Raw genomic sequence first — 13222 nt, 5'->3', positions numbered from 1 at the left:
AAGGAGCTGAAAGTGTTTGCAACCCCATGGGAAGATCAACAATATCAAACCTTTCAGAGCTCCCAGGGACTAAAACACCAACCATTTAGCACACATGGAGAGACCCATGGCTACAGTTATATATAAAGCAGAGGATGGCATTGTATGACATCAATGGGAGGAGAGGTGTGGGACAGTTTGGCAGTGAAGTGTACCCTGATTCTTGGTTGAGATAAATAGGATTCCCAGGACCCTAAGGGACGATGGCAGGAGCTTCCTATTCCCCCATCAAGCAGCTACCTTGTAGTGAGGTTTGAGTTAGTAGGTCAGGCCCCAAGACCCTCCTCCACAGGTGAGGACGTGACCATACCCCCAAATATATAGGTGAGGTATTCCCAAGCCCTCAAACCAAGCCAATGGGAACCACCTGTTATCAGACTCTGAGCCATCCCAAAACTGTATATACAAGGCCTGTCCAAAATTAAAGGTGTGCCGGAATCATTCCATTGTCTGAGAGCTTCTGTCATAAGAGCTGTAACACCGCCACTTGGAAAGTGATCCGCTCTCCCGAATTCGCTGCTACTGGAAGCTCTCCTGTACCCCTTTCCACCTAGCCTGTCCCCCAGTGACTTGGCCTGGCCTGGTCTGGCATCTTGTGGTAGGGGCAGAATGAAGAAGGTGCAGCAGCAGAGGCATCAGAACTGGTTTCACCCTCCCTCCCCTGAGCTCTCTCCCCTTCGCCTGAACCCATGTACCTAGCCTGACCAAGCATCGGAAGCCATTCCCCTCCCTGACCAGAGAGCTCATGTGGGGTCCCTAGAGAGGCCTTTGGTCCAGTGAAGGTGTTTCCCTGGTGTAGGGGAATGCCAAGGCACTGAGGTGGGAGTGGGTAGTTAGGGGTGGGAGCACCTTCATGGAAGCAAAGAGATGAGGGAGGGAGAATGGGAGTGGGGGGAAGGGAATAACATTTGAAATGTAAATTCAGAGAATATCCAATAAAAATGATAAAATGTAAATTCTTACTCCACTGGAATGGAATATGTTTTAGGTCAGGTTGTTAATAACCAGCCATTTGTACTTGTTAAACAAACGTATTTGATTTCTAAAGATGTGTTTAATTAAAATAAGTTTTACTGTAACTTATGAGTTTGACTTAAATCAAACAACCAATATTGGATTTTTCTTCTTACTTTTGATTGCTTCTAAATCAGGTTGATTTTCAAAAATTTTATATATCTGTGCATTACAGTTTCATTAAACTTTTTCAAAACATGAAAAGGCAAACCGATAAAGAAAGTCGGCTGTTAACTGTTATATTGCAGGGACTAAACGCATAGTGATTAACTCTGAGTGACCAGTAGAGCGTCCGCTGTGTTTTGTTAAGAAGAGAAAGAAAGCACTTAACCCTTGGGGCCATTTAACCGAGAACAAGTCCAGGTCTGGACCTCCTGCTTCATCCTCTCTGCTGTCTGCTCTGAGTCTGTGCCTACTTGAAGGCTGTCCTGGGAATCAGTCCGTGTGTCTGCTCATGTGTCTATCCTGTGTGTCACTATGTCTGTCCCTAACAAAGGGCTTCTCACAGGGAAGGGATGAGGAATCCTTTACAGAGTCTTTAATGGAGGCATACATGGGATTAAGCCGCTTCCTTCAACTAACCCATTGTTTACCAGTATCCAGCACTTACAGTGGTGACTCGCTCAGAAGATCACCTTTAACTCCGTATCTGCTCCTTTCAGCGAATGACACACACACGTGTATTACTGACACACACACATGTATCACTGACACACACACATGTATTACTGACACACACACACATGTATTACTGACACACACACGTATTACTGACACACATATTACTGACACACACATGTATTACTGACACACACACATGTATTACTGACACACACACACATGTATTACTGACACACACACATGTATTACTGACACACACACATGTATTACTGACACACACACGTATTACACACACGTATTACTGACACACACATGTATTTATTACTGACACACACACGTATTGCTGACACACACACACATGTATTACTGACACACACACATGTATTGCTGACACACACATGTATTACTGACACACACACATATTACTGACACACACACACACATGTATTACTCGGGCAGGGTATGGACGACTACATAATTTAAGATTTCATCTGTTCATTAGCTCTAAAAGCTGATTACCTGGGAATCCAAGGTCCTCTTACAAGCAAGTTTAACAAACCGTAGGCTAGCACTCTCAACTCTTCAGCGAGCTCCAGATGTATTGATGTGAGGTCCAGCGAAAGTTCCAGTCTCTTGGAATGTAGGAGATATTTTTATCATGATGCATTGTCACAGTATGTATAATACTTTCATTTATTTCATCTGTGCCTTTTCTGTGCGTACCTTACAATTACATTTTCTCTTACATTATGACTAACCATCTCCTGCCCTTCCCATTTACAATTTAGTATTTTTTATTTGTATTTGTGTTTATGTCCATTACTTTAATGCTTGTGAACTTCCCATCCTGTGGGACTTATGTTTAACGTTTTGGAGCTGTGCCCAGTGGATTCCTCCTAGTGTGGATCATGCTCAAGATATATTAATACGTAACTAACATTTTTACTTCTGAGACTGTATTCATAGTATAAAATCCTACTAGAATCACAGGGGGTTGTACCAATTGACAAAGTTCTTTATGGTATATATGAGTATTACATTAGATATGATCATCGTTTCTTGCTTAATATTTTTTCTTGAGGTAGTTCTATCAAGACCTGCCTTTTACTTTCCTGACTTTGTTTTTTAAACATGAAAAAAAATTAATTGCATCTCCTTTTGATTTGTGACCTACAAATGTAGTATTGTAAACAAAAACAAAATAAGATTGACTTCTGTCTATAATTAGACAAAAACATTGCTTTTTTAAAAAATTCTGATTGTTAGGAGCGATGTAGGACTTAATCCTTTCTCAGCTGGAAGGTTTTGTTTGTTTTTTTTTTTTTTTACATTTTATTCTGGTATCAGGACTGGCATGTCACACTCACCCAACAGTGAGGCAGCTCTACGGTCCTACCGTACGGTCCTACCGTTCATCAAGAGTTGAATGTGCTGAGGTTAGTTTGTCTGGCATCCACTCTACATTTGATGTGGAATCTTTTACTAGGCAGAGTGAACATATGAGAGCTAAGAAAAAGAATATTCCTTCAAAGTTCTTTAATCCTTGTTAATATTAATTAGCTTAGCAAAGTGTGGACTTCAGGTGGTTTTTAAGCATTAATTTTTGGGTTGTCAGAATTGATTCTTTCAGAATCATCTTCCTTTGTTGCCTTTCTGTGTTTCCATGTTATAGCGACCTATTCTGACACTGCTGATCCCCAAGGCCATTTACAGCTGATGGCTTAGCTGTAGCCTTAAAAGAAGATGGGTAGGGGGACTTCTGGGGGGACTTACTATTGTCTGGATTGCAGTTGCTTTGCTTAAGCAAGAGTTAACAATTTGTGATGTTCACTGAGGTGAAATGGCTTATTTTTAAGCTATTGCTTTAATTTTAAATATTAAAATGTAGTATTTTACAGTTTTACTGAAGAACATTTAGTCTGATGAAATATTAATTCTAGAATTCTTCAGGGCTTGTAAGGAATCTGAAGTGAAGACGTAAATGGCAATTATTTAATAGTGTTATATGCTTAATACTAACGTAGACAGTTGCATGAATGAAGAATGCGGTCTTTTGTACCTTTCTGTGGGGTTTCAATGATACGTAAGTTTTTCACTCAAGTACCTTGATCTTTTGCCAAAGCAAACAAAAAGAATTTCACTTTTTCATTGACCAATGCTTTTATCCATGTTTCAAATGAAGGCAGACATAAGGCACTATGTTCTCATTGATAATGAACCCACTAGGATTTTTAAGATCACAGGATATAAAATAGAACTTAGTGTGAACCCAAGAAACTCCTTTCAGACAAAGGGAGTGGGGATGTAAGGCACTACATTCTTAGGGAAAGTAACACACATTATACAGGACACGGTGAATTATTGCCTCCCTCCCCAGAGCTGGTCAGGACAGGCTCGAGATGCCCCGTTAGAGCACCCCATGAGCTTGAGGGAGGTAATGGAGATACCATAATTTTTATATTATATGCTGTGAAACTTAATCTTGTTAATATTTTACTATGCAATGATGTGTTTATATTAGTCTGTTTTGTATGTTACCAAATATCTATCAAATGGCTGCTTTAATAAGATTACAATGTATTTTCATGTTGCATTATCATTTCCAACAGTGAATAAACTCAGCATTAGAACAGTTGGGATGAGTACCTAGGCTCCAACTGAAGCATGTTGACCATTATGAGAGTGTATCATGCTCAGATGGTGAAAGTGAAATTCATCCAAATGAACAGGTCCTCTGCACTACTGAAGGAAAGGCCATCCAGAGACTGCCCCACCTGGGGATCCATCCCATATGCAGACACCAAACCCAGTCAATAGTGCTGATGCCAAGAAGTACATGTTAACAGGAGCCTGATATAGCTGTCTCCTGAGAGGCTCTGCCAGAGCCTGACAAATACAGAGGCGGATGCTCACCGTCAACCATTGAACTGAGAACGGGGTCCCCAGTGCAGGAGTTAAAGAAAGGACTGAAGGAGCTGAAGGGGTTTGCAACCCTATAGGAAGAACAACAATACCAACCAACCAGACTTCCCAGAGCTCCCAGAGAATAAACCACCAACCACAGAGCACACATGGAAGAACCCATGGCTCCAGCTGCATATGTAGAAGAGGACAGCCTTGTCAGTCATTAATGGGAAGAGAAGCCCTTGGTCCTGTGTAGATGAAGATGAAGCTCTATGCCCCAGTGTAGGGGAATGTCAGTCCAGGGAGGCAGGAGTAGGTGGGTGGGTGGGGAGCACCCTCATAGAAGCAGGGGGAGGGGGGATGGGACAAGGAGTTTCTGAAGGGGAAACTGGAAAAGCAGATAGCATTTGAAATGTCAGTAAAAAATATCCAATTTTTAAAAAAGGTATAAGACAAACATTTTCACATATGTAATATTATTTTTGACACTTTGAGAATAATTCTTCAAAGTGTGATTGCATATTATCTGTAATTTTGTAAAATCTTCGGTTTAACTGTTGTAGAAAGCCAGTCACTTAATGGGTATCTTAGTTTGGACATTTCTAAAAGGCCCACATGTAAAAACTTAGGCCCCAAGATGACACTCTTAGGAGGTGGTGGAGCGTTTCGGAGGTGAAGACGGTGGGATCATCGGTGGCAGCAGCAGCAGCAACGTTTGCCCTCCGTGCTGATTGCAGGATCCTGGTCCCTTTTACTCTCTGCCAATGCGATGAGTTACCTCACCCAAGACAAAAAGTAGACCAACTTTCTGAAGCCGTGAGCCAAAAGAAACTCTTTTAAATTGTCTTTTGCACTCTGTTATGCTTGCAAGAAAATTAGCTGCAGGTAGGTGAACTGGACATTTGATGTCAGCTTGCTAATGCATTATAAATAAGGGAGGGTTTTAATCAAAATAATCTGCAGAAATAGAAATATGGTCCTGAATAAAGGACATGATAGTTTGTGCCCCCCACTGAGCACACAAAGGGCATAGTGACGTGGAGAGGAATGGACATTCCGTCAGAGCTGATAGAGATTTGGAAACCACAGACTCGGACGCCATTGTTTGCCAAGTACCTCTTCCTGCCTGTCTCTTCTCACTCATGCAGGTGCTTCCACAAGAGTCACCACAAGCTTTAGAAACTAACAGTTTTCCCCATCCAGGAAATAGAAATAATCACTTGCTCAGCATTTAGTTCTCTAGTGTATAAATTAGAAAGTGTACAGACCATAACAATAGTTTTTATGCCCTTGCAGGGAAAGAGAATGCCCTCATGACTTTTTAAAAAAATGTATAAAAGGTTGAATCCTCCCAATTCATCTTATCTTATGCTTTGCCAGCGATTTCGGAATTACTCATCGGGCTTAGACACTTCCCAGGGAATGGTTAGTTTCTTACAGTGTAATTACACTCAGCTTCGTTGCTTCCTCAGATCACATTTTGCCACATTCTGGGGTTCCTCTTCAATATTTTGTGTCTCTCCTGACTTTACTGGGGGTTTTATTTTACCACCATTTAGCATCATTTTCTCACCATTTGTTATGCCCCTTGTGATCTTCAGGAAACCATGGAAGGACCTGCTTTGATTAGAACTAGTGTCTAAGCAAAAGAATTTGGTTCTTAAGGAGCAGCACTATATAATGGGAGTAACTCTGTTGACATATCCATCTTCTGTATCTATGCTGATGCAGGAGAATATGCTTTGAATCATACTGCTCTGAGTCAGCAGTGGGCCAGCAGGTACTGGCTTTTTACGTAAAGTATTTAACAAGACGGTCTGTTTTTCAACATTCACTGCCTTTGACTTACTTGGCCACAGTATTTCCCCCGTATTTAATGCTGTGCCTGCTTGCACGTGTATGTGTGTCTAGAAGACAGGAGTTACCTTGGATGGGTCATCCTCACGAGTCATCCTCTGGTTTGGGTTTTTTTTTAATTTATTTTATTTATGTTTTTGAAAAGTGTGTGTGTCTGTGAATTTATTCTTGCATACAGTGTATTTTAATCTGCCTCCTGTTGTCTGTCTTCCTCTCTTCCCAGAACCCACTGTTTCCCCTTCCAACTTCCTGTCTCCTTTTTTTTTTTTTTTTAATTACCCATGGAGCATGGCAGCCTACCAGAAGCTATACCTGTAAAGAAAGCCCCCTTCCAGCAGCGGTCACCAGTTAGGGATGACGTCTCCCGACCCTCTCCTCCACACTGGCTCGACCTTGTACAGCTCTTACGCAGGCAACCAGTGTAGCTGTTAGGATTCCTGTGTGCAACAGCTCTACCTGACCAGAAGACACTGTTTCAGGGCACTTCTCCACAGGCTGTGGCTCCTACAGTCTCCCCATCCCTCCCCATGATGTTCCTTGAACCTTGGTGGGCACTGAGTAATTTGGGTTTTGAGACAGGATCTCTGAGTTCCCTGGAGTCTGTGGGGAAGGAGAGACCAAATGGACAGCTGGTGAACCTGAGGTGTGCGTGTGTCCGCCTCCCCCGAAGCGGGATTGCAGAGAGCACACTGTACTGCTGTTTTTACGAAGACGCTAGAGATTGAACTGCTCCTGGTGCTTCAAAGCAAGCACTTTACCAACTGATTTGTATCCCTAGTCCCAGCAATGGCTTTTCCCCCCCAGAAAAATACATCTCTTTAATTGGAGACAACCCCTTCTTAATAGCATTTTCTTACATGTTTTCTTTTAAGTTGATCTGATCTCTTTGCCTCAGTGATTTTTCTTCCCACACGTGGAGTTAAGTGCATGGTATTATTGAACGGGGGAAATTTTACAAAAACCTCCTGGCTTATGTAAGTATAGAAAAGGGGACTACAATATACTGAGAACAAAGGAGTTCTTTCTGTAATGTGTACGTGAATGTAGGCATAAAAGAGCATGTTCTGAACCAGCACATTCAGAAGGCAGTGGCTCGGTGTCATTACAGTAGCCAAGAGAAACTCGCAGACAGGGAAGGGCAGGGGTCAGATTATCTTGTAAAGATTACGCTAAGTTTGACATTTTAAAGGTATCTTAGGTATACTTGTGATGTGGCTTACCCTTGCACTCAGTGCACATTCCTATAGTTAATATATGATATGGTTTATCCTTGCCCTCACTGCATATTCCTATGATTACTGCTGCATTCCAGACTCAGCCGATAGCTGCACATCCTTCCACAGTTATTTCTATGGATGCCAGTTTCTTTTCCGTGCTGTCCTCTCTGTCTGTGGAATCCAGCAGTCCGTGAGTGTAATTACTAACTTGTATCTACGTTCTGTGGTTGGTACAACCCAGAGCCATGTACATTTCATGTTCCTCTTGGTCTCAGCCGCTCCTTGCCATAAAATGTCAACCCTTGTCAGTTCTCCAGAGAAACCTGGGTTTTCATCCTCTGAACAGGAAATTGCACATTTTCTTTTACAAGTAGTTTAGGTCAAATCATAAATTCCGTTGCTAACTCCTTTTTCCGAGCTTTAAAAACCGCGAAGTCTGAAATTGAAGGATTCATTTGACATGATTGTGACATGATCTCGTCTCTTCCATCCTCGTCTTAATAGAGGTCATCCGAAGCCTCCGTCTTAAATGGCTGCTATAAAAATGACAGCAGAGAGAAGTCCGTGCGTTAATCTACTTTTACAGCCACTCTTTTGAGCTTTTACTTTTTAAGATTATTGAAATATCAATAGAAATTGAAGTCTTGTATTTTCTTAGTCATATAGATAATAACTATTTTAAACTAGTAAGCTGAATTAAAAATCTTACTAAGAAATCCATCAAAGGACCTCTCAGGCCCTTCCTTCCTGTCATTTTCTCCTGAGGATCAGGGTACAGGTAACTAGAACAGCACGTAGTTCAACCCTGTGTGCGCAGTCTCCTGTGAGTGAGTGGAGACTCTGAGGTGCTTTCAGCCCCATCACATGCACGCACCTGCCATTGCTGGTTCCGTAGGCTTCAATGTCCCAGTGTGCCTGCCTTCATCTCCAGAGTGCAAATGCCACCAAACCTAGCAAGTTGCTGTCCTTTGGGTCAACAATTTGATTATCTTGGTTATGACCATTGACAAGGGGGCAGGGCTCTGTTCCCAGAGTTAATGGATACAGCCGGAGATGTGTGTCTTCGATCATGCATGAGTTTTTATGTCTAAATGTGCCCACCAAAGTAAACCGAGTCGATTTCAGGAGAGGAGGTGACGCCTGTGTTCAAAACCAGACAATTGATGATGCTGATTATGAAACTTATTAAGCAAAATAAACAAAGACTATAGCCGTGGGTATGTTTATGTGTGCATGCCTGTGTGTGTGTGTGCGTGTGTGTCTCTCTCTGTGTGTGTGTGTGTGTTCTTGGAAACCTCATGTTTTACACAGCACACACTAAAACAACAAAGCCTTTGAGAAATGGAATTGGAATAGATCTCTTAGACTGTTGAACTTTGTCGGTGTAGAAAAAAACACATACATACTAGTCACAATACTTCTGTGTTCAGATCTCCACAGACTTGTGTTTACAGTTGGTTTCTGTTGCACAACCTGGCTTTATGCTTGTTCCTTCAGGGCGTTCATTTCCAACAGGGACCAACAGAAGCAAACAAGTTTATTTCAGACAAACCCTTCTCTAGGAAGGTGCTTCACATCTCCATCAGCCCTTGCAGCTTCCCGAGAAGAGCATCCAGAGGAAAGCAGGCAGCTCTTTAGTGATAAGTAGCCACTCCTTATACTGAAGGAAGCTTTTACTGGGCTTCCCCCCCTTACTAAAAACTCCTACCTTAAGTCATTAGCATGCTAGGAACATTTTCATACAATTTTATACTATACTAACAAATTTCTCCCTTTGCCAATTACATATAAATTAACTCTTGTAAAGAATTAACGAGACCATGGAATTATGTGTAAGCATTAGAGAAGGCTTGGATTGAATGAATGAAGGTAAACTGAGGACAAGATTGAATATTGTAAATTAGGAGTTCTGGCCGAGTCTAGAAAGATAATGTTCAAAGGGGCTGAAGACACAGCATTTTGTTTTTAGACACAATGCTATAAGTGTGAGAGCTGGAGAAATGGCTCAGCTCTTCCAGAAGACCCGGGCTCCATTTCCGTCACCCACACGGCAGCTAGCAATGGCTCCTCACATAGACACAGGGCGAGGGGGCAGCTCACCAGTGCACATGAAGTTCAAACAAAGAACGAGCGAACCAAACCATTTCTTTAAAAGGTGCAGATGTGATGTTTGGGAGACAAGTGTCCTACCCCATCCTCACCCGGGTTTCATCCGGTGACTAACTCGCTCTGTGCAATACTCATCCTGGAGCACATGGGAACTTTTTCCTGCCCTCCTGCGGAACCAATCTTGGTCTTCCGGAAACAATCCAGGCGTTACCAGTCACCACTGTGATTTGGTATATGTAATATCATTTATTCACCACAGTCCAGTCAATCAAAGCAGAGAATTTATCAAAGTAATTGTATCTGCTGGGTGTTCACCATTTGAATACCCACTTAAAAGCAAAAAGATGGTGCCTTCGATCCCATCACATTAAACACAGTAAGTCACTTCAAACCACTGTTGCTGTTAAGCATTAGAGCTGAAGTCTTGGGGGTGGGATGGGGCCATTTATAACACTAATACAATGAAAGAAATAAGGCTGAAAGGCACTCCTCATTCAAAGGCTGGACTGTGGTAACAGCAAACTTGGCTTCCCATGAAGCTTCCCGTTCTCCTCATTACCAGATCTAGCCTTGTGGATTTCTGAGACAACCTGTGATATTCTTGAAATAAATTTCCTTTTATTGACCTGCCTTTCCTCTTGACCAAATGATGCTGGCACCAGTGAAGATGTGGAATACAGACCAGAGAGAAGGACTTGGGAGGCACAAAGTTCTGACCATGTTGAATTTAACTTAGAGTGTCCAGTTGGCTTCTGACGTGCAGACACCCTGGCTAGAAAGTTTAATTAAGCACATAACCTGTAGTCTGTAGTGGAGGTTACATGTGTGTGAAGTGCACTCGAGTGGAGAAGAGACTCTGAGACACACCATGAACACACGTGACCAGAGTGGCTGGGGAGGGCACTAATCCAGGAAAACCTGCAGGGCAGTTGGAGAGCCACAGTGTGTAGTGGATCCTAACAAGAAGCAAACGAGTTAATGCCAGGCACTCTAAAAACCTAAGTGTCTTTAAAACCGATGGACGTGTGCGTGTGCGTGTGCGTGTGCGTGTGCGTGTGCGTGTGTGTGTGTGTGTGTGTGTGTGTATCGAATGCAAAGCATGAAAAGCAAGGAAAGTCTTGCTTATCCTGGGGAGCCGTGGCGAGCTGTCGGAAATGCACCACGGGTGAGCGTGCTGAGGGGCCGAAGGGGAGGTGGAAGTAGTCAGGTCGTGACTATGTGTCTGACATGAAGAAATTACAACTAGGTAAGTGTAAGTAGGCTATACTGCAGGAAGGCCGGTAATGTCAGATGGAGAGAGGGCCTCTGGACCTCCCCATTCCAGCTGACCAGCATAGGACACACAAACTCATACACAAAACAGAAAAGGGTAGTTTCAGTTTGTCTGGGGAATTTAAAGCATTTTTTCTTAGGCATAGGAGGTTATGATTGTGCTATAAACCCAGTCCGTTACTCTTGGGTGTATTGACTGAAATGACAGATCACCATAAACAGTGATTAATATTTGAGGAGACTGTTATGTTAATTCTTATTTAAAGTTTATATGATATGTATACTTGTGAAATCATGTCAACAAACAGTTTTAATGAGTTTATAGATAAGTTGGAGGTTCTTTTAAATCCACTGGGTCAAAATGCCAAATTCTGCCATTCTGTGAACGTTCAAAACAAAGTCAGTATGAATCTAAGGAAAACCTTTGATACTGTAGTTTAGTTTTGTATTTACAGAGGGGGTGATAAATGTCTTAATGTCACGATGAATACAGATAGAATTATAAATGTGGTAAATCTTAATCCTATCTGGCAGCGTGTCTCAGCCCTGTGCACTTGTATACAAGTGTTCGTGTGTGTTGGTGTGTACTTGCTCATGTTCATGGGTGCTTGTGCATGTACACAAAAGTCACACAAAAGTTTTATTTTTTTGGTGTGTGAGCACCACCTATTGGTTTTACATGCACTTGTTGTTTTTTTTTTCTTTGTTTTTCTCTCTCTTAAAACCTAATTTAAAAACAACCTAATAATATAGTGATAGTCTTTCTAGCTTCTCCCTAGGGTTAGTCTAGTATTTATTTAAAAGTTGGAGGTTTTTGCTGTGTCAGAATTTCCTGCACCCAGGGTTCTGGTTGCTTTGGTAGAAAGTAACAAGGTCTCTCAGAGCAGGCTGTCGTGAGATTGCCCTGGCTGTGTTAGTGAACACATGTGCTTCAGTTTTCACTAAGGTTGTGTCATTGCCCTACACTCGGAGAAACTGGGTCTTGTCTGAACCATCATTCATTACCATCGATCACTCTCCCTGTAAAGGAAGGAATTTACCTTTGTACAGTCAGAGATGAGCTCTTCTGAGATGAGCTCCTCTGCCTCCCAAGCACTGGGATGGGTGGAATGTCCCACCTGCCATGCCAGCTCAAGGCATCGACTAGCAATGAAACATTGACAGCAATAAATCATTAAACATAGACAGACAGACATAATCAGTCAATCAAATCAATAGTGATTGACACTGGGCAGTGAGGTGAAGGCAGAGCCCTTGGTGTGTGTGCCCTGTATTCTCAGCCATGACTCCCATGTTCTAAAAGTGGTTCACATCTGACCCCTTTGGCAGTACATCCTGATTCCCCTCTTAGGCTTGAACTTATGCTCTAAAACATCAACAGTGGATTTTCTACAGACAGTGTTCTTGTTCTGTAGATCCAGGAATTGCCTGAAAGCAGTTTGGCTTGCTTTACTTTAAATACCGTCAATGACATTTCTTAAACTATACAGATTAGTTCCTATCGCCCTTAACCTAAATTGGGTGGCATCAACCTCTGTGTATGAGGAAAGTTTTCCTGTTATACACTGCATGAGGGTATTTGGCTGCCTTCGAGCCTGATCACTGGAGTTTTGAAACTTGGTGTCCGGTTTAGGCACTATGCAGGGCGAGTACGTTGCTCACATTGACTTGATTTCTCTCTCAGCAATGCTTTTCTAAGTTCACAGACTAATGAGTTAATTAATTGGGGCGTTGTGGCCATCAGATCTTTGCTATATAAACATTTTCATTTTCTGACAAACGTCCCGGTTTCTAGTAGCTCTTATGTACCCTTAGCAGCTACTCTTCCACTGCTAATCTGCAGCTTCTTCTAGTCAGCCATTACCTTAGAAGTCAGCCAATACAACTCATTAAAATTGTACGAAATGATAGTTTACAAGGCTTTAAGTTCTACTAAACCTTTAGCTAGCTTTATTTTTTCTTGTTCCTCATCTGTCTTCTCTCCTTTCTTTATTTCTTTAGTTTCTTTCTCTTTTTTCTTTCCTGTCTGGCCAAGCATTTTTATTTTTATTGCGGAAGAACACATTGTCAGGTTATCAACAGGATCCTAGATAACTAAGTCCCCTCTGGTGGTGTTCAGAAACTTAATGACATTGAGATATTCTAATATCACCTCAGAACACTCGTTTTTAATAGTTTAGGATCTTTCA

The 13222-nt window shown here is 42.0% G+C and overlaps 1 protein-coding gene across 2 annotated transcripts in view; it reads left to right on the top strand.

Annotated features, from left to right (window-relative positions):
• The window catches only part of LRP12 (LDL receptor related protein 12), a gene marked incomplete at its 5' end in the record, with an annotated part of 69378 nt that overhangs the window by 42262 nt on the left and 13894 nt on the right, over positions 1–13222 (top strand). The window lies entirely within an intron of this gene.

Source organism: Micromys minutus (genome assembly GCF_963924665.1).
Source record: "Micromys minutus genome assembly, chromosome: 33".
Classification (NCBI taxonomy): Eukaryota; Metazoa; Chordata; class Mammalia; order Rodentia; family Muridae; genus Micromys; species Micromys minutus.
This window is presented reverse-complemented; position numbering and strand designations above follow the sequence as displayed.